General features: G+C 45.3%; 1 long non-coding RNA gene across 1 annotated transcript in view; it reads right to left on the bottom strand.

Moving 5' to 3' along the window:
• Positions 1-1,854: 1,854 nt before the first annotated feature.
• LOC138580546 (uncharacterized) overlaps positions 1,855-23,034 on the bottom strand; it is a 184,704-nt gene continuing 163,524 nt past the window's right edge. The window contains exon 3 of the long non-coding RNA XR_011304287.1: positions 1,855-2,083. This is a non-coding gene — a long non-coding RNA (uncharacterized lncRNA). The remainder of the gene's footprint in view (positions 2,084-23,034) is intronic.

Here is a 23,034-nt window from a genome sequence, read left to right as displayed (position 1 = left end):
TAGTACTGGAAACAATAAATCAATGTCACCTAAGGTGAACACTGAGGATTGCAAAACAGATTCCATCTCTTTATAGAACCCTGTCGGATTTTTCCTAATATCAGGAATAGACTGTCTAATGGTGTTCACTTCCTGTCGTGAAAACGGGACGTGAACAAACTGTGATACATAATGTGCGGGAATGTCCACAGCGACTATACCCCGTGCAGCATCGGCCACAAGCTCAACCTTCAGGACAAATGTCGGAGGAACCTCTCTCATAGACAACTGAGATGTAGGCAACTCCGAACGCTTACTAAGCAACAGAGCCAAGTCGAGCGCTAAAGCAGTTGAAGAAGTGTCAAGTGAAAAAGCTCTTTTATAAATATTCAATAACTCTGTGGGACAACTAATCTTCCTCTTTACACATTCATCCTGTAGGTACTCTACCATTACATGTATCACTTTCCTCTGCATTTCCAACGTATATTGACTATATGTGTCATATACCTCAACTGGAGTTATCGATATGTCTGAAACCCATCTAATCGCATCTTCCTTACAAATTCGCAATTCCTCCGATATCGGTTTACGACACGGAAGGTACCGTTTCTGTAGATACATACTTTCCTCTTCATCATCCTCATTACGTATCCTTTCTAACTCCTTTCTATACTCAAATAACCTCTCGATATGCTAATTTACCTTCTCCACAGTGTCTCTGGAAAGTGCTAAAGTATTTAGATCCCTTAACCCTTGCGGAATGTCCGCATTATTTAATCTTCCCCACATTATACATAACTGAATCCCCAAACCTTCAATAAAAACATTTTTCTCAGGAAAATTATCCGTATTAAAAAGTGTGGAAAAAACACTAGCTTGATCATCCTTCTCCATACAATGCTTAGCCCATGCAATTAACTCACATTTCTTCTCTGGTGGTACAGTACTGCAAATGACAACCTTTGAACCTGCACCATGATCGATTACAAGCGGCCCAAGACCACTTGGAAGAGGGGGAGCAGGCAAATTCGATGGAGGAGCTATAACTGGTGCGATAAAAAGAGGCAGAGGAGCAGGTTGAGGGACAAAAGTCGGAGGAGTAGGAGCAACAGGTTGAGCAGGAAGAGCAGGAATAACAACAGGAAAAGGTACAGCAACGGGAAGAGGAACATAAGGAGGTGACGCAGAGGCACCAGGCCTTCGTTCATTTAATATTTTCTCAAAAAACTCATCAGAATCATGAAGATCTTTGGAAGGATAGATTTTCTGAATACCAAGTGAGAAAGCCCTTTCCATATTTTTGGCCGATTCAGACTGTTTATCCTGGTCATATAAGAACGCTTTTTCGGCAATTGTTTTATCACGGCGCGCATGTTTCTCTCTACTCTTAAGCTGTTTTAACGCTTCTTTTTTCCAATTGTGCAAAACATGAAATGCTGCAGGTCTAGCCTTTTTCTTTAACAATACTGACTCCAAATATTCAATGCGAGGGATCTCAAAACTACCATTGATTGGCCACTGAAGTTCGGAGGCATGTCTGGTTTGTCTGTGCCAAATATCATTAAATTCTATACTTCCAATGCCATGCTTACAGTACATAGTACATGCCGATGACCCCTCCTGTGGTGCGGGACAGCTAAATTCCAAAGATTGTCTATCACTGCGGAATAATGCCCTAAAGCAGGTAGACAATTTCCCAGGCATATCTCAAATTCTTGGTGTTACCTGGTCAATAATTGTGTCTGCAGATACAATGCGCCAAAAATCAAATTGCCAGGGTTAAATTAAGAGTCGGGTCACGACTCCCTGGCCAAACCTAAGGAGGACCGATCAGTACTTCTAAGAATCTTACCTAACTAATCTTACCTCGTGTATGGCGATTTCGGCAAATCTGCCCGCCTCGATAAGTGGACCCTCATCAAGATGCCGTCTCAGACCACAGGCTAGTCGTCCAGGGATCCGATCGTGCAGCGCTGCTGAGGTGTCGCGTCTCATCCAGGGGCCCCTTCCTTGTTGCCACACCGTCCGATCCCGGTCCGATAGCGTGTGTCAACCTTCAAAAATCCAGCATCAATCTTGAGGGTCCCTATTCAGGCACCAACTGTGAAAACAGAAACAAAATATCGAGGCTGAGTACCCCAAAAGGAAATACACCGAACACGGGTTACAAAGGAACATACAAAGTACTTTATTCTCTACTGAATTCAACTACAGAAACAGTGCAAAGTCAGATAGCTATCGGCCCTTAGTACAACACAACAAACTCCAGCGTGGTTCAGTGTGTTCAGTCAGAGACGCTGTACATTAGAATGCATTCGCTTTTTGTACATTTTGTGGGCACTATGTCCAGCCCCACTTCGGGTTAATATTCCACTTTATACATCACCAATTCTAGGGTTCGTTGCCGAATCCCAAATAACCGCATCTAACTGGTTTGTTTTTATTACATGTAACAATAAGCGTATGCATTAACTGTGTATTCTAAAGTTTCGCATTGCAGGTCTTCTTAAACACTAATACAATGTAGTAAAACAGATGTTCTTTGTTCAATATGTAAATACATTATCATAATATATACTTGTGGATTGGTTTTATTGCGCGAGTAGTCCTTTTACACATAGGTCAACGTAGGAAGAGGTCTCAGTTCATGACCTCAACAAGTAGCCTGCAGGCAGATTATACGTTAGCGATGTACAGAGGTCAAGACGGCCATGTTGTATTTTGCAATGACATCGTCCACCATTTTAGCTCACAGGGTGACTTTTCCACATAAATCCTAAAATGGCGGTTTGACCTAAAATGGCGACTTACATGGATTAAAGGTCAGGACCTTGCAACACAGATTTCTCTCGCAAGCGACTTTCGAGCAGCTTGGCGTAGGCCAATATTAAATATATTTTCCACAATAGGAGGCACAATATACTTTCTGTTCCGACACTCTGAGCACCCCAGGACACAGGAAACTAGGCCCTGACATTCAGCCAGCCATTCCCAGGCTCGCAGAATCTGGGAGAGCCTAGAAGACCAGACGGGTACCTCTGGGCGCAGTGCCAGGGTCACCCGAACCAAAAAAGCAAACAAGTTAAAAAGGGCCTTGCTCAAGGATCCCCTAAAACAAATCAAAGTGATAAGGAGCGTCATCACGCCCTATCATAAGAACGCGAAGTATTCAGTTTGGGAGCACCTAGAGCTCTTTGAACAGATGATGGAAACTTTCCATTTGAAGGACAGCAAAAGCTGTATTCAATATGTGAAATGGACCTTCTCTCCAGAGTACTCCAGCTTCTTTGCGGGGCTGGAGGACCAGAATCATTCTAGATGGTCCACCTATAGGGCGGCCATCTTGAAATATTTTTCTGTGCACAGGAATCCTCAGGAGGCTCGCAAGGCAGCCTACAACTTGCAATGTGGGGAAGATCAGGCTCCATCGGAATTTGTTCAACAATTAAAGCGTGTCTTTGCGCAGACCACCAGAAGGGTGCGCACTGACAGCAAAGAGTTTGTGAATACTTTCTTCCACGCTCTCCCCAAGTACATCATGACCCAGCTAGTGAGAGACTTTCACGAGAAAAGATCACTAGAATGTGTAATTGAACAAGCCACACGCATTTATGAGGTGCAAAAGCCAGTAGAAAACAAAAATAATCCAAAAAGCCCCAAACCAACCAACACCCCTGCTGCTGCTAAGGAGACAGAGGTGAAGGTTACCCCCATTTTAGATTTAAAGATGGGGGGGCCTAAAAACCCGCCTGCACAGAATCAGAAGAACCCCAAGCCCAGAAGGCCAATCACAGTCAGGGAGCCAGGGAGGCAATCCCACAAATGGGACCCCTAACTCTCCTGACTACATCAGCCCCCGCTACAAGGGGAATAGACCCATCCTGGGTTATGTGTGGACTCCTCCAGCCCAAGGTGGTGGATCCGGCCAGACAGCAGCTAACCCAGGGAACTTCCCTCCTCACTTCCCCCAGGAGGGCAGTAATTCCCCAAATACTGAAAGAATTTCTTCCCAAGGTACGTGCAAAACTTAAACCCCAAAACAATCCATCCTTCTTTCCCCAATGTCCTGAGCCCAGACAACCCAATCCGGGAGAGGGGAGGCCAAGGGTGGAGGGGTACCCAAACTTCACCAACCCGGGGCATTTTGGGAGAAGGGATAGCTATCCTTCCCAGGATCAGCCCAGGGGAGAAATGAGAACCCTGTATCAGCCTGAGCGGGTGTCACAACTAGAGCACCAGGTCCAAAACATGGCACAGGATCTGGGTCGCATGCTGAGGGCTCAACAGAACCCTCAGATGAACATGACAGCGCAGAATGCCTCAAACCCTGGACCTGGTGCTCCAGAGCAATGACGGGGGAAGAACCCCGACAACCCACCGGTTCCCAGGGAGGAGGCACAAGGGGAAGTGGGGTGTAAAGCCTTGGAGGAAGCTTATTTCCCCTCTTGTAAAAATCCCCTGGAAACCCAGGAATCAGAACCAAAATCTCCTGCCCCTGAAAGTCTGCAACCCAAGGAGCAGAGGGGGGTAGGAGAAATAAAGAGCCAAAAAAGGCCCATTTTGAGGAGGAGGTACAAGTCTTCCAGTTTGAATGAGAGGGGTCCTCAGAGGATTCTGGGAAGATGATCTTCTCCTTCAGAGATGGAGGAACTCCTCCCAAAGAAAAATGGGTCCCAAAGATTCAAATCCAGACTGGATAGATGTGGGGACTGAGTTAGCACCGCCCATCATCCAATCCCCGAATCCCCAGCATGAAAATCCCCTGGTTCAAACCCATCCTGGTGACTGCCTCCAAAAAGGGGGGTGGCCCAGAACCAGGGGAACCCAAAACTTCCCCCATATCTAGCTGTCACTTTTTTCTTTCAGATTCCCAAGACTCCAAACTGAATTCTGCCCAAATCACCTCTCTATCAGTGTCCAAAACCAAGAAACTAACCCACCAGTTGTCCAAAAATGTACATTATCTGTGCCCCCTTGAGGAGAAGGATGATATGATATGATAGGTTATTTATAACGCGCCTAATACCCAGAGGTTTCTAAGCGCGGACCCGGGGATCGAACCTGTGTGGTTCCATGTCGTCTTGCTGCCAAGGCGAGCACGTTGCCGCTGAGCTATCCTCCCGAGACTGATGGAAGATACTATGCCCCGGTCCAGATACAGGGGCAGTGTACAATTTTGGCACTTGTGGACACTGGATCCCAAGCTACCCTTCTGTCAAAAAGGGCATTTGATAAACTGAATTCGGGAAGGAGGGAGAAATACCAAATTCCTCTCACCCCTCTTCCTGGACAACTTCAGAACTTCGACGGGAAGTAAATTCCCATCGAGGGGACTGCAGATTTGGATATTAAAATTGGGTGACACAAGGTGAAGCACCCGGTCATAGTTGTAACTCCAGAGGCACCCCTTGTTTACTAGGGAATTACATCCTGCGAAAGTTGTCACTCCTAATAGATTGTGTAAACAAGGTCCTCTGGACCCAGACTAACCAACCAATAAAATTAAAACAGAGTGTCAACCATGTCAGTTTAAACGGCACATGCCACATGGTGGAACAACAATCTGACCAAGTAGAATTTCACTTCCAGAACAACCAAATCCCAGACGTGACAGTAATAGCAGTAGGACAACAGACTGGTGATGGGGGGTCCTCTCCATTTCTGAAAATCAACATTCCTTCCAGTCTAAGGTGGCATTCCACACTGGAAGGAAACACTCTGAAATTCTTAACAAATTCACAATCAGAAGTTCCACTCCCATAGTCCAGAAAGATGAGAAATCAGCACTGAGCCTGGCTGATATTCAGCAAATTGGACAGCAGTTGTTCATCCCTATTCAGTTAAATGAAAGGAAGGACTCTGTTCTCACCCGAGTGTGTGTGAACAACAGTAAGAGCTTCATCAGCGAAGCCATGATCCGCCAACTCCCAAAAGATCCATCCATTCCCACATTTAAACTGATAGACAAATGGGAAATGGATCTGGAAACACCCAATTCCAAACATCTCCTGCCAAGCAGGTGTATGCTCAAAATCTCCATAGGCCACAAGAGCATAGTTCATTATTGTTGGGTCGTGTGAGACGTCACTGCCGCCTTTTACTTAGGCCGTGACATTCTCAATCGCTTTGCAATTAGTTTGGACCTAATAAACGTCAAAGCTTGGTCCCGATTAGTGGATAATCCCATGGGCTTTGATGACCCAGAGAAAGCATTTAGGTCAGCTCAACTGCTGCCTTATGCAGTTTAAATTCAGATTAGAGAGGAAGTCACGATCCCAGAAAGGACCCGACAATTCTCACTGGAAGTGAAAGTTAAAAGAGGACAGAAATTGAAAAACCCTGATGCCTATATTCATCTGAATGCTTATTTCCAACAGCAAGGGTTGGGGGTCAACCCAACACCACTAGTCAACATAGAACATGACACCATTCCGATATAGGTGGATAACAGCGACTTAAAGAGTATCACTCTAGCCGCAGGCACCATTATTGGAATGGCGGTTGATGACCAACATTTTTCCATAGATTTAGGAAATTAACTGTTAGAACCAATCCCCAAGGACTATCTTCACAGCGATAGTGACAACACAACACCAGACAGGATTTTCACCCGGCATGGGTGGAATTTCCTGGTGTACACTTCCTGCCCTTATGGTAGGGAAGATGTGACCTGTGACTTCAGAAGGGATGAGGTGATTTTCCAAGTCCGCGAGGACTGCCTTCCCCACCTGAAGCCACCAGTCCAAATCAGCACTTTGACCAGGGACTTCTCCGCCCAGCTGGAGGAGGCCGCTGAGATAGCAAAACCGGATGTCTTTCCAGGTTTCAAGCAGATGGTTGAAAATGAGTCAAACTAGCTGATGCCTGTGAGACTCTGGAGCAGAAGCAAAAATTGAAACAGGTTTTCTTGGATTTTCAAGATCTCTTTGCGGTGGACTCATACGATTGTGGTCGCACTGACATCCACACAACAACAATTCCCACAGACCCTGGCATGACTCCAGTGTTTGTGAAGCAATATTGCTTGCCTCTCACATCAATGGAGTCCCTTACTGAAATAATTAAGAACCTTGAGTCCTGTGGGATAATCCGTCCAGTCCACCGCACCTTCAATAATCTGGTGCTGGGGATTCTGAAGCCAAACGGCCAGTGGAGACTCTGCGCCAACCTTAGGGAGCTCAACAAATGGGTCCATACTTCCTGTTAGCCTCTTTCCTACATAGACCAAGGGCTTGCCCAGATCCAGGGGTCACAGGTATTCACTGCAATAGACCTGACCAATGGGTCCTGGACTGTACCTGTCAGTAGGGAGGACCAATACAAGCTGGCCTTTACCTTCGGGGGGAAATTGGGATTGATACTATTTTGTTGAATTCTGCATTCCTGAAACCTGTTTTCTCGCCTTCCATCTCTTTATATTTCATATTGGGGGGATTGAGTAGTGTGCAGGGGGAAAGAGTGATCACATGGCATTTTGATTGAACCCAAACAAAAGTATTATTTTTATGTTGCATTATTTTTCCTATCATTACTCCGTGTGATTAAAGAGATTTATTGTGACATCACCCCATTGGTAATCATTGTATAACCATTAAAGTAGTGTGATTTATATATTGTGCAAATCTATAAAATAAATATTTTTAATTTTTGCAAAACAGCTGGCTTCCTGGTTCGGTGTGAGGGGGGGGGGGAATTCAAAGAGAGGGGCGTGATATAAGGGTACATCATTCAGAAATAAAAGAACTTATAGACATAAATAAATAATTAAGGGTTCCAGCTGTGCATCACACGCTAGGCATTGACTTAGGTGGAGTGCCGGGTTGAAATCACTTACAAAATGACCAATATGCGTTGATGTATTCTTCACACCATTAACATGGGAACATGGGCGACAACTCACTTTTACGTGATTCACTGTAATACCAAATGCCTGTAACTGTCATTGTTCAGCCTTGAAAACGACCGCCACCCCCGAGTGTCGGAACACCTATTGGCTACACAATGAAACACTTGTTGCACACCTCAACCAATGATTTCCAATTCATTAATAAGAAGAGTTTACACTCTCATCCTCATTCTTGATCCCTGGCACGAGTCCAACTGGTTCAAACCCTGTGTATTATCTACAGCCTTCAGTCATTCTTTTCTTATGAAAACTAGGGCTGTCTCTATACTGTTTCCAAACTCTTGAATAAGCGGGATCCTGATTGGTTGCCAAGGAGATTATATTATGAGTTTCACTGCAGGATAGCAGTTGTTTGGTGACCCATTTCTACATTTATGACAGGAAATGAATAGTAGAGACATGGCTAGTTTTCAAGGGGGCTTGGTCATGGGGTGGATTAGTTAAATGATAGCCTCTGCTGAGGATATTTGCCACAGGAGTGGCTAGGGAGGTGACGCAATATTTAAGGCATGACTCGGTTTCCACTTCTAATGCTTTCCTGTGTTTTTAGCAATTTGGCCATATCTTCAGGTGTGCAGTGGTTGTGACAGGAGTCAGATGAATGGTGTGCTCCTTGGGCCGGTAGCTCTGCTGGCATGGTGGCGCGTTGTTAATAGTGGATTGAATACGTCCAGCCTTCTCTGCAAAAGCCAGAGTCATCCTGACAGTTCAGGTTTGAACTAGTATCAAGATGTGCGATTATTGAGGTACTCTTTCGAGCTGAGGCCACACTGTTTTGAAAGAACGGTTTATTTTTTCTTTTTGCCAATCCATTGTAGCCTTTAGCTTGGATTTCAGATTTTGTTTTGTGTCTGTCGACTCATGTTCTGCATCAGATTTTTCTCTACGGTTCTTGTAATCGTTTTTGTATATTAATGTCATCGTCATCATACCGTTTATTTGTTGTCTTGCGCAGGAGTACGACATTTGTTTTAATCCAAGGCGCAGAAAGACCATAGGCCAGGTCATTTCTGGCCATATGGGAGAACCAGGAAGAGATGGTACACAACGCCACACAGTTTCACAGGTCACTGGAGAATGGAGAGGTTTGGTGAAAGGCCTGGTGCATCAACAACTATAAGAAAGTCAAGACAAGTTAAAGCAATTGCACGACCACCAGGTTTACATGAGGAAACTCTGTGAGGGAGATTAGGTTGCAGTGCTACTCCCAACATACGAGAAGAAGCTCCTGGTGGGGTGGCGCGGGCCCTATTGAGTCACTAAGTGCTGCGTCACGCTTCACTACTGCATGCAGCGGAGCAATCACCAGAAGACCTCACAAGTCTACCCCATAATTGGCTCAAGGTTTGGAAGGATGTTGAATTTCCCGCCTGAATGGCTAGCACAAAGGTTTTTTTGGAATCTGATATTACTATCAGCCATAGAAAGAGGATTTCACAGAACCTGAATATTAATCAAACAAGTGACTTGCAGGATATGATCCATTTTAAACTTTAATTTGTTATTCCTTTTTTCTTCTGAATAGATACACCATAATGCAATTACAACGTTTCCAAATATATTGTCCCTTCCCCCCCCACGCCCCTTCCCCTGATAGCACAATACATGATTCCTTTTCGAAGAAAGGCACAGACAGATAGGTTATATATTAGGATCAAATGCCACGTTACATTGTTTTTTCTTAGGGGCATGGACAAACGTTTTAATCAGATGTGAGATGCTCGGCTGTATGTATAAGAGGTTTTTGAACATGGGAATCCATTTAATTCTAGGCATAAAACATCAGAGGCTTAATTTGGAACTTATCTGTTGATTTGCGACGTCTTGATGTTGTGACTACGAACAATGGGGAGTTTCAGAATCACTTTAACATCTGCTTGTATATACAGGTAGGTGGGATATATGGAAAGTGTAATAATTGTCCATATGGATGCGCATTCAACCGCTAAGAGACTAAATTTTGGTCCTTATATGTAGGACATCAGAGTTTTTTTAATCGATGATTAGCAGTTGAGGAATCATTTGTTGACCGACATTGTGTGTCCTTCTTGATGAAAGCATTGACGCATTTAAGCCATTACAGTACCTACACGTCTTCCTGTTGTCACAGGTAGGTGCAGAATGTTGTGGATAGAACTTAGGTGATAGAAATCCGTGGTGAATACATAGATTTGAGATGTGCTTTTTTCTAACATATGTGTACGTGATACTGGTCCTTTTTACCCAGATTGCAGGTATGTTACACTGGATGACAGATTTATCACTGGGCAGGAGGTGGTATGATTGGTAACATTCAAAGATTGCACATCATGTTAGGATAATTCGGGCCAAAACATTTTACATTCGTTTGCTAATCCCATATAGGTGAAATGAGTTGCTAGTGTCTCTGCACCAACGTCCACATCTTGGGAACTCTGGTATTCACAATATCCAACACATGGGGATGGATTTCCAGTCCCACTAATACATAATTACATGGCTGATGATACAACTCTCACTGAATAGCCTCTCTATGGATATGATGCGATTAGGATTGTAACACTAATAGGGTAATGGTACCTCTGATATGTATGAGAAATTGGCTAAAGTATATTTTGGAATTTGTAGTAGAACACAAACCTGAATGGGTTTCCTAATATTAGTTCAGAATTGTTCATGAAGAAGGGGTGTACCCTCGAAACATGTTGAGCCTCAAGTACTTCATATAGAGGATTTTTTCCTATTTCCTTTTTGTTGGGAGATAAATTGTTATATAAAGAAATCATGTGAAACTGTACACAGAAGATATGTTTTGATATTTATGATAAACATTGTTTTTGTATTTTACGATTTGATATAAAAGAACTGACTGTATGTTCAGTTATATAGGTGGCGCTGGTTACAAAGGTTACATAGCTTAGTTACAAAAATACATAATCTGTGGATGGTTGGTAGCATTCAGTCTTTAGATTGGTAGTGGGCCCTGGGCAAAGAGCAGAGTTTTGAGCTGTTTCCTAAATGTCCAATAAGACTTTTTGGGTTGCCATTGCATCAACGTGATTCTTCCTCCCACCTTGTCATCAAAGGTTCCCATTCTTCCGGAAAGGAACCCAGTTGGTCATTGACCACTGTCATTAGTTTTTCCATAGCAAATATATCTTGTCATTTCGTTCTTTCCCACTCCGTTTTCATTGGGAACTTCTCCATCCTTCCACCTTTGGGCCATGGCCAATCTACCTGCTTTAAAAATTGCCTCCAACATCCTGGGAAATCTGTATTCCTCCGTGTCCCGAGCTGGAATACCGAGTAACACTTGGAGTGGATCTAGCTTGAGTTATTCTCCTATTGTATCTTTGATCCAGCTCAAGAGTTTGCCTCAATAGATTTGTAACTTCGGACAGTGCCACCACATATAGGATAATGACCCTAACTGCCCGCAGGCCATATGGCAAAGTGAGAAAACCCCTTTGTTACATTATCGATAGTTTAAGGTGAACCTGATGCCACCCATGCAATATCCTAAACATGATGTTCCATGGCAGAAGTACGCAGGTTCCCATGGAATGTCACCTTGTAGATCTTTGCCCATTCTTTGTCCGTAATGTCCCTCTCGGAAAGTCTCTCCCAGTATCTCCTGAAAGTTTGTCTACCCGTCATGTCCAAGAAGAAAAGAACACAAATGCAGGATGCTCTGGTTGTTTGGCCTTACTGCCTTTTCACTATAGTGCACACAAAGGGTTCCTGCAGGTGAACATGGATTTCCCAATTGACGCCTACTAGACATCTGCCAGGTCTAGCTTCGAGGAAGGAGGGGGGGGGGGATATTGTCAATGTCCCCTGCCTGATTCTCAAGGTAGAGGCTGGAGTGGTGACAGTGGGCAGCCACCTGCTACGTGTTGCTAGACTCGGGGACTGTGCAGAGTATTTTCTGGCCTAGCCCACCATGCCCTAGTCTTTTGGGAGGGCCTCGTCACATTGAGCCAGAACATGTCATGTCCCTTTAAAAGGAGGTCCAAGCATGAGAACTACATCTGTATCTCTAGTAGCCCAGATGTACAAATGTTCCTCTCTATAGCAGGGACAGATCCCCATATCCTTCAGGGTAGGTTTGAGTGATGGTTACCAAGCCTATCATGAGAGCATAGAGGTCATTGGGGAAGAATGGTTTGCCAAGTCCTGCACACAGGATATGGATGTATATAAGCCTTCTCACATGCAAACAGCATGAGTGGGCAACCACGCACTAAGAAAGCCTTTCTGTACTGATCGCCATGCATAATCCTGCACAGAAACACACTGCATTGAACTCCCTTGTGTTTGGTGTGCATGGTGTGCTGCTAACAATCTCTGCCTTAATGCCAGTAAGACTGAGGTCCTTGCCATTGTGACCCCAGCTCCCTCCTTCCCTCTGGCCGCCCTACATGGGTCCCCTCCCCTCACCCTCTTGTAAGGAAAGAAATCTTAGTGTCATCTGGTGTCATCTACGTCTCCTCTCTCTCCTTCTCCCCTCACATCGTGGACCTTGCCAAGAAGGCCCACTTTCAGCTTCTCTACTCAGAGGAATTCTCCCTTTTCTTACCTTCCCCCAGAAACTCATTGTCTCCAGAGCTCTGGTCCTCTCTGAACAGGACTACTGCAACAGCCTCTACCTCAATCTGCCTTTATTCTCCATTTGCCCCCTTCAACTAATCCAGAATAGGACTGCAAGACTTATCCTTGGCCTCAAGCCAAGAGAATGCATCTCCCCAGCCCTAACATTTCTCCACTGGCTCCCGGTTGCTGCCAGGATCAAGTTCAAGACCCTCTGCATCACCCACAAGGCTTTCTGGGGCCTGGCACCCCGCTACATCCAACTCTCTCCATAAATACCTCCCTGCTAGAGCCCTTTGGTCTTCTAGCTCCAACTATCTGCAGATCAGATGCTTCTCCAAGCAGAGAATGGGGGTAGATCTCTCTCTTCTGCCGGAGCCTCCCTCTGGAATGGCCTCCCTGCCCCTCTCAGACTTGAGCCAGATCTCCTTAAATTCCTGAAGCTCCTCATGACCCTCCTTTTCTCTTCTTCCTTCCCTCTCCCCTGTCAATGCACCGGTCTGCCTGGTTCATTCTGGTCCTACAGGGCACTGGGCCCACCTCGCCCAGTCCATCCTCGCATTTTGCATGTAGACCTTCACTCCCTGAATTCTCCTGGCACCTGTCCACCTGGTCACCCTTAGCACTTGGCTAGCCCCTGTGGCCCTCTTCCACTCCTCCTCCCCCAGCACGTTCTCCACTCTGCCCTGCACTTCCCTTCCCACCCTAGCATTATCACACTCCACACCGACTGGCACTCCCCCCCTCCCCAAACCCCTCTCCTTTGCACTTCTTGTTACTCCACTTCAGCGTACCAAATGTCAGAAGGCCTAGAAGTACCAGTATTGTTATTCTTCATCTCTGTCCCCCCCACCCTTTTTTGTGGCACCTTGAAATACCATTTGCTGTACAGGCACGTTATAAATACACAATAAATAAATACATTTGTGAACTAGAATTTCAAGCTAGTTGACAGCCTGCATACAGACTCAGTCAGCATCCTCAGGTTGGTAGGAGAGGGCCACCGAAGAGCCACGGGCAATGGTGCATAGCCAATATGGTTTACTGCCTGGCGAAGAGAGGCATGTGAACACATTTGAGCAATGGTGGCCCAACCTGCTATAGCAACTGAGGGTTTGTTCTTAAGTGTTAGTGTTTGGAGGGAGAAGCAACGATTTGGAGAGAGTTGGAGGCAAAATGAGGTTGAGGCGGCAGTGGAAAAATGAGGCCGGAGAGAGATGGCGGGAAGGCAGAAGAGAGGTGGTGAAGAGTGAGGAGGAACATCAGAAGGAGAAGGGAGCAGGCCGCAAGAGATAGGAAGAGTAGTAAGACAGAACGAGGCATTCATTCAGAAGGTGGTTGGAGCAGAAATCAAGAGAGGGGGTGGGAAGCAGTGATAAGAGGTTCAAAATATGGAGAAATTAGATGGTGAGTATGAAGGACCTTGTTGGAAAAGAGAAGTAATGAGGAAGTGGGAAAGGAAAAGGCAGAAAGAATGCAAATGAGGGAAGGGAGAGGAGCAGGCATGCTCCAAACCTGACCGGGGGCTGGTGCGGGCTAAGGAGAATCGACGAAACATCAAGGAGGTAATGGTAGGGTACAGTGGAGAGGAGAAGGCAGGGTGTGCAGGGGCAGTACCCTTATGTACAAGATCATTTAGACTCATCGTAGGGGGTCAGATTGATAGGTGTAGGGAAACAGAGCAGGACCCTGCGACAGAGAGGTGGAAGGGTCCATACAGCAAGCCAGTGAAAAGCATATGGTTGCCTGTCTCTTGGTGGCCACACTATGGGTCCGTCTATCATTATTCAACTCTAGGCATGTGCATCTATGGCCCGAGACACATGCTAGTGTGTCTCCCAGGAGTTGAAGGAGAGAAGCAGATGACATGATTTTATAGAATATAAAGCCAAGAAAGAAGTGTGAGGACACTCACACCCCCAACACTTTGAGTCTCGAGAGTCTATTTCAGGAAAGGACCCTCAAGCAATGATTCCAGAAGTCAGAGACTTTGTTGAAAAACCCAAGGCAAAGGCACCATGTTGTTGAGTAATATTTTCACTAGTTGACCCTATGGAGTAACAGCCAATAAGAAAACAGTCCCTAATAAATCTGGATTTGTTTTAAAACCCTAATTTATGCGTATCCTTTAAAGAAATTATATACTATGCGACGCCCTTCATCAGACTACTGTTGCCATTAAGAGGCATGCAGATTTCGTGCAATGGAACCCACAGAGTGGGTTCCCCCATCAGGAAATGCAATCCAGAATGGTGCGGATACGGGTTTAACAATAGAAACATGGTTTCCACATGCTAACAGCATCCACATCAGAATTAGTCTGTTTGTCTTCTAACCACCCTTTTGTTTGAAGTAGGGTAATGTATGGCTGGCTTTCTGCCCATTAAGCTTGTAAATAATGATGGTAAATGGGTGTTATGAAGCTTACATCATTTCCTGAAATAAAACAGTGGCTGAATAGCCCAAGCCTAGTTAGTAGGCTAAAATGTGGCTTGAAGAATTAGTGATATAAAAATATATTTTCCCATTTTATTTGCCCCACTAACTTAAATCACATTTAAGATATGGGTTTAAAAATGCCCTTCTAACTCAGTTACTACTGCTGAGCAAAAGGTCACTGTTAGGATGGATTTCAAAACTCCAACCTGGTGGAGAGAAGTTTAGGAGGCCACCCTAGTTTAGTGGAACAGGGGAACCTTCTGGACAAACCAGAGCAATCTACGATAGCTTGGCAGGCGGTCAAGACTAAGTTGCAGGAGTGGTGAGAGTGAACGGAAGCCCACAATGAGCACACACAGTAAAATTCCACAGATTACTCTTAGACATATGTATTTCAAAAATACATTTATTATAGGCCTAATAACTAAATTGTAATTGTAAATTTGTAAAGCGCCTATACACAAGTGAACTAAACACGAATAAACCACAGTAATAATTAAACAGTTACCACACACACTTCACACATATAAACAAAATGTTTCTCCCCTAATGCTGATGAAAGGGGAGGAAATAACCACAACCCACAACAAAAGGGTTAAGTTCAACACGGATAGCGCATTAGGCAGTTCTTCGAAGTCAATCCATATCATATGCAGTCCAGCCCTAAGAAGAGAGGAGCCATGTGCTCAAAGTACGGCAGTGCGTTAACAAGGCGCGGTCGTTCATAAAGCCAAAAGCGGGTTCTCTTCAGGGAGCTATAGGTGTTCAAAAAGGAGGTTGAGGTGATGAAGAATAAAGTCCTACTCCTTGAGGAGGGACTACCCTTGCAGATAGAGTGACTTTCGAAGTTGGGGAATAGCTGGGGAGCGCAGGCTAGCCCAGCTAAAATGAGTATCTTTTGAGGGATTCTCAAGCGTAAAAAAGATGGATGTGCCAGGGGGCCACCGGTAAGTGATGCATGTACTCACAGACCCTCGACACATTCCAGACCAAACTTTTCCAGTATGGTCGACTTCGCTAGTCGGTTACACCCCTACAGTTACAGGACGCTCTGTCTCTCGGCAGCTGCAGGATGGGACGACCGTCCGTGGCGGGACAGTAGTCTTTGCTCAGCTCTCGATAAAGGAGAAGGATAGTTCCAGTGCAGTATGTCTCAGGACACGGTAGGGCAGGTCTGCAGGCACTTACAGCAACAGTCACCACAGCGGGGTGACACGGATACCGCAAGTGCTTGCAGCGTGGCACACTCTCATAAATCACGACCCAGAGGAGCTAGGACAACGTGTTATGGCGGGAGAGGGCCCAGGACCACAAGTAAGTGATGCCCAGAGTCTCAAGTCTCAACTTGGGACGTCGGTGCTCCTGTATGATACCCCGGGTTTAAGCTGGTCAGTTCCCTGGATGGCCCAGAAACACTTCCGAAGAGGCTCTTTGCGAGAGTAAGCAGGAGGTGCCAAGAGTAGTGGGTACAACTACTCCAAAGTGTCAAAGCATACTTTCTGGCCTTCTTGGTATGATACTAAAGCAGGGGCCCAATGGGACAATAGCAGGGTCAGAGTGCCTAACATTCTAGCACGTCTCTGGCAGTTCCACAAGTCTGCCATTTCATTCAGGATACTTGGCTCCTTCTGTAGTTCAATGTGAACTTCAGGTAATCAACCTGGAATGGATGCATAACCCCTTCTCTTATGCAAGATTCGTTTTATGCCCAAATCAAAGATAACCAATGGAAGATCTGCTCTCCTGCATGCACACCAGGCGTGGGCCAATCGTGGCCCACGGTGGTTCGAGTCATTCAGGCCTACCAGACATGCTGGCACCTGTAATGTGGATTGGGACCAGACAGTCCCAACCCGCTTCCTGGGCACTAGCACAAGTGACATGCAGGAGCCCACGAAAGATGTGGTTTTCGCGTGAGGCTGCATGCTCAAATATGGGGGGGCAGGCAAGGGGACAAAATGGCCAAAGGATGGAACAAAAGACTTTGTGGCATGGTCATTTTCGGGAACTACCACAGTCTTGGGCCAAATGCAGTAAACACGGTATGGTCCATAAAAATACTGAAAAAGTAAACTACTGCCACCAGTTCGTCCTAAACACACTTGTACACACATCAAAACATCTTCAGAGGGTCGCTAGTACCATAAAACTAAAGGTCCCCTATGCGCGGTACTGTAAGAAGGTGTCTCACCCACTAGTCCTGAAGATCTGTCATCTAGGTGGCCAGGACACGGCCATCGCTTTTGGGTCCAGTTCCTGGGGGTGGACCAGTGCAGGAGGATCACCTGGGTGAGGGGTCTTCGGGGAGGGGGAGTGGGAGGAGGAGTGGGACAAAGGATGGTGAGACACAGTATCCCCTTCCTTATAACACCTTTACCTCATCCTACCCAGTAGGATATTTAGGAACTCTAGTCCCTGCCCCAGCTTTTACAAAACAAACACTTTCTCACTGACAGCCCGCTCTAAGGGAAAACACACTAACACAAGAGCCGTGTACCTGATGTGTCCCAAAACAGTGGTCAGGTGGGATCAGTCAAATGTCGACAATCACTCACACCTGACTTCCACTACACTTCCCCACACAGATACAAGGCAGAGCATGAGAGCACACTCTGAGAGAGACAAAGCAAAGATGGCAGTTTAGCGGAAGGAGAAAGATGGTGAAACAGAAGGGGGTCACAAGGAGGAAAGTTCCCTTGACCTTTTCTACAAGGAACCATTACTTTCACGAGACCTCGAGAGAAAGCATTAGACCAGGAAACCAGGCTGAAGAATCCTGCATTGTGTGTTGGAGCTACCTATGGCCCTCCAGCGTCAGTAATCAAGGCGCTAAATATCCTACCAGGTAGGATGAGGTAAAGGTGTTATAAGGAAGGGGATACTGTGTCTCACCATCCTTTGTCCCACTCCTCCTGGTCAGTAATCAAGGCGTGGAGAATCTCCAGTCACTGCGGTACTGTCCTTAGTTCCAATAAAAAAAGCTTCTTCAGTGAAAACAACACAACCGGGGAGACCACTAGAAGACCAGCCTGCGTTTAAGCCTAGGTTGCAAGCAGCAACACGAGTGATAAGAGATGCACATGAAGTTAAGCTGCTGATGAGTGATTGAACTTTAAAGCAAACTATAAAACCTTTGGCAGAGTTGTCCGGCACTGTGCGGGTGCTCAATCAAAGATCTCTGTAAGATAGCCAGCTAAGAAGTGAGAAAAGTAGATAAAGTTGGCCCGAGCCTGGTGGAGTGAGATCAATTTAAAGATAACGAATAGATGGGAATCGAAGCGGTCCTGCAACGGGGGGAGTCAAATCCTGCACACAGTCGAACGTCTTTGATTTCGACAAAGTAGATAAAAGTTTGGAAAAGTACATGGATCTGGTCCGAGCACGACAGAGGGAGATTAAGTGAAAGCTTTGTGTTAAAGTGGATCTGAGCCCAGCGGAGAATCACCCATGAGAATCCTAAGGGGAAAGGAACTTTTGAATGTTTGTTTGGCGTGTCAGGCCCACTGAAATAAGAGACTTTGAAAGACAAAGAGACTTTGGCACAGAAGACTTTATACCGAGATTTGAACTGCATCCTCGTGCTAGAGTAGCCAGAGAGTGTGCTAAGCTCGAGTGCGCCGCCTTGCCCTGTGCTGAAAATGTGGGGAACGGAAGCCAATGGTTTGAACATCCTGATATATAATTTCTTGAACACTTTTCTTTTTGCATAACCTTGTTTCCCACACTATTTGTATTTAGAAGCAAGGATTGGGTTATTAGTATAGGCCCTTTTATTTTGACAGACTCGACTAGGACTACATTATTATTATTTGATGGTCGTAGCTCGTTACTGCCTTTAGAATTAGTATTAGATAGGAGTTTTTCAAACCCCATTGAAGTTCAATAAACACCCTTGAACTGTGGTCACTTGTGTCCATCTTACTATTTGATACGATGCCTTATTTACATATGGTGTCTGACGTGGGATATGATTTAATTGCTAATAATTGAGTATCCATGCAGTTGTTACTAGATACCCTTCCACAGTCCTACTATAACATCCAATAGTGGCGTCGAATAATCTTAAAATATGACCAGCACACACCTTCATTAGACTTGGTGCTTTGAATTCCCCTTTTCACAAACCTTTTTTTTTTCTGTACCAAATTACCTTTGGTCCCTGGTCCATCAGGTCTAGAAAGCAATCCAAATCTTCCACTTCGGCGTAATCAGACGCGGCAGAGTCTGACGAATTTGAAACTTTAGCAGAGTAAGTTGAGACCTGTTTCTTTTCAGACTCAGAAAAAATTACAGAGGGAACCCTTACCCCGCTGGAAGAAATGGGATGACCTGGCAGCCGTCATGGCCCAGCTGGCCACCGATCAGATTCAGGCCGATTTTAAGGTGATTTTAAAGCGCTTTTTTTAGCCAACCGGCACTGCTGTTTTTCCTTTGGCACACATTTCACTCATGGCACTCCTGGCCCATCATGCTTGCACTGGTGGGTGGAAGGTTAGGCAACCATTTTGGTGTGCGAATAAACTGCGCGGTTTTCCCGGATTCTGGCTCAACTGTGGGCTTTTCCGCCCTCTTGGATTTCCTAAGCCCACAGCACCAAATGTTGCAGCATAATAGTCCAAACGTGGGTCAGGACACCCAACAAAGAGAGCTAGGTTGTAATTATTTGCACCTGTTGTATCAATAGTATTGGAAGAGTCCCAGGTGTCCCTGGCTTGACAGAACAGTGTTTGTTTTGTTCTACTTTTCAGGTTGAAATGCAAGCCTATATAATATTATTAACACTATTGATCATTATAATTTGTAATGGTGAAATCATTCTCCCTATATGTTCTACAATCCTGCAAGCACCCACACACCCCACTCACCAATATCCCTCACACACACCAATTCCCCATCACAATTTACACTCCGAAACTGCTAAATCTGCCAGTTATATGCGTAAGCGCATGATCTGTCACACTGCAAGTCCCAACTCACACGTCCACGTCCCTGCCACACTCACAACCATGCTCCCAACTCACACCTTACGCTCCCCAGTTCCTCCTGCATTCAACAGTCCTTCATTCTTTCTCACTCCTGCTGCATTTTGCATCCTTTCTCCCGTTCTATTGCACTCTTCGGTCACACTTGCTCCCGATATGCAGCTCTGTGCCCCTTTTCCGACAACCGCTTCCCCTCTGCTTTCTGGTCCACTGCCCCACCTCTGTCCTACTGCTTGATCGCTGCTCTTTTGCTCACCACTTCCCCCTATGGCCCACTGCTTTACCTCTGCTTTCTTGCCCATCAATTGACATCTGGCCTATTGCTCCCACTCTTTCCTTTCCCCTTCATATTGTGTTTTTTTTTCTTTTCAAACATGTAGATTTTTGGCCAGTTCCTAAAATAAATGGAGCAACAGAAAATAGAGCAGAGGATGCTCTGTTTTAGAGGCCCCATTTTTAGAAATGTGTAGGTCACCCTATTCTCAAAGATGACCTGCACATTTCCAGGGGGCTGATCTGTAGCGCAAATGATGCACTGTTCAGCCACGCTGAATACATTAGTGTCAGGAGCACGCTTCACTTTGACGACACCATAAATGGCCATTCATTGTAAAATGTGATCCAAAAAATACATTTCTATCCCTATTTGAGGAATAGACGTGCAAGTGGGCTAGGTGTGGTTCATACCTCTGCTGTCAGACTTAAAACATACAAAATAAAAAAAATGCATGACAAGTTCAGCAAAGGCCCTGTTATGCAATGCACACCCCCTGTGCCTATTCCAAAGAGGCGCATGGGACTACCTTATTTTTCTGCACATAAAAAGTGCATTCTGTTTGGGAATTCAGTATGTGCCTTTAAATAAATGTGCAAACTCGCCTCGCCCCCGATTTCTGCAAATGCTCAAAGGGGTGAAATGGGCCATCTGAATGGGTGCATCTAAGATACGCCCATTTAGAAGCCCTTTGGGGATTGGACTGATCCTGTTTTTTGTGCAAGCCATTAGATGTGCGAGCGCACCTCATCACTTGCGCCCCATAAACTTAAGCTAGTCCTTTGTATTTTATATTTAAAATTGCAGTTTTTGTAAAAACTGCAGTTTTCACAGGCGTGTCTGCAAAAACTGCCGTTTTCACGCTTTTGCAAAGATGCTGTTGTTATGCAGCACATCGCGATAAGCTGGAGGGTCTGACTGAATCACGCCTAGGTGACGCCAACTTTGGCAGCTAAGGCAAGTGAAGTCCAGTGCAGTAGTGATTCACCATGGATGGAGCTCTTTAGTCAAGTAGGAAAACGAGGATTTGAGCATGGATTTCTCTGGTCCATCATTTGCGTTTTGACCAAACAACCCCATCTCCTCCTATACTAGCTTTACTTTTTACACCAACATACAATGCTTTCTGCATAGTTGTGTTTCAATTGTTAACTAACTGGAAATTATGTGATAAACCGGGCCCATGATAGCAGTGCCTGGCAAATACATATCTAAAAACATGTCTTAAAATCGCGGCAAAAATGGCTGTGATTACAAAATATCATGGCAAGAATGCCGTCGTTTTTTTGCGCCACAATCATGTAAAGGATGCGGAGGACACCCACGCAACCCACAGACCCATTATTCCATTTAAGGGAAGCAGGGGACCCCACCGCAACCCCCGCTCCCCTTAAATGGTATAATGGGGTACACCTTTACCGGGTCAAACCACAGCATTTTTGCCGCTATTTTTTTTATACCGGTGACATTTTTGCTGCGATTTTATTACCCGATACCTTAAAATGTAGACACAACTTCGTCATTGCCTGTTTTTAACAAGTTTTCAGTGCAAGGAAGGATTTAAAAATAGTTCTCAAGTTTCCTGTGAGAAGGCCATCAATTCCTATTTTTTCACTTTGGATTCTGGGACTTGTTTTCATTCCCCCCCATTTAAAATTTAGGAAAGCTACACGTCCCAGAATGCAAAAGAACAAAATAGGACTGGATGGCCTTTTCACCAGGAAACCTGAGAGCTTGTAATATAAAACAAGGGGCTCAAGGAAGACTTAATTAAGACACTTTTATTACACCAGTAGAACGTTTATAGTTTAAGCTGCAATTAAGCCATTAACTGTCAACATACTGCTTAGAAATAACATTGGCAGATGAGTTAGTTCAAAGACATCCCTTGAGGATTTGTTTTGGGTGGGAAGGAGCAGGCAATGATGGGAACAACCATAGGGATTAGCATGATCATGGGCAACCACAATGGGTCGGTAAATATATTTTTTTTAAAACACTCACTAACTGTGTCCTTCTCACATGTCATCTTCCTTATGCCTGTACTCCAATGAAACAGTTTCAGCGTATAGTTGACGCTTATGTACCGCCTGATAGACAAAACTAAAAAACAAGCGTACCTGCAGCACTTCACAGCTGAAAAGGGAGTGTTGACGAAAGCGCTCTGACAGCCCTGTAGGCCCTCCTGCTATAACTGTTCACTAGTTACTAGGTTCCCTAGTTCGCCCGTCCGCAGGCCACGCTTCTCTTAAATACTGGAATTGAGATACCGTACCAAAGAAACCCAGGCCTGGAGCGGGTGAAGGCTGCAAGTGAACAGAATGTACTGAGCCCTGCGGTTCGCCCAAGGCACGGCACAGTCACTGCGGCGTCCAGAGGGACAGCGTTCACGGGCAGTCTAAACACTTCCAGCTGTATGACGAAGCACCTGATTGCAGTTGGCAGCCCCGCCCCAGCTCGGGAGCCAGCTGTTCGCGCTTGCACCGCATGCTGTAAACAATATCTAATTACCGTCGCAAATGTCATGTGATTGGCGTAGAGCTGGTGTGCCAGGATTTACAGCACATGCATCACCGTCTCTGTTCTGTTAGTAAACAAAGGGTGGCCGGGGGAGTGGAGAACGCATGCTCTGGAAACAAAATAGAAACTGCCTTATAATGTTTAACTTGCTTTTTTTGTAGTTAAAGTGAGTTTCTGGACAACACGTCACCGAGTTATTGCCATACGTGAAACGACAACCGTCCTGCTTTTTAATTGAAATTGTAGTTTTTAAAATGTTCCTAGATTTCAAATGGGAAAGAAAAAACGTCAATAACCAGAATTCAAAAGGAAAAAAAACAGGGCTGTGTGGCCTTCTCACACGTGGGAAGAGGAAACGGGAG

This window comes from Ambystoma mexicanum, chromosome 3p, assembly GCF_040938575.1.
Source record: "Ambystoma mexicanum isolate Mex_15411 chromosome 3p, UKY_AmexF1_1, whole genome shotgun sequence".
In the NCBI taxonomy this organism is placed as follows: Eukaryota; Metazoa; Chordata; class Amphibia; order Caudata; family Ambystomatidae; genus Ambystoma; species Ambystoma mexicanum.
Note: the sequence above shows the minus strand (reverse complement) of the source record. Positions and strands in the feature narration are given on the sequence as shown.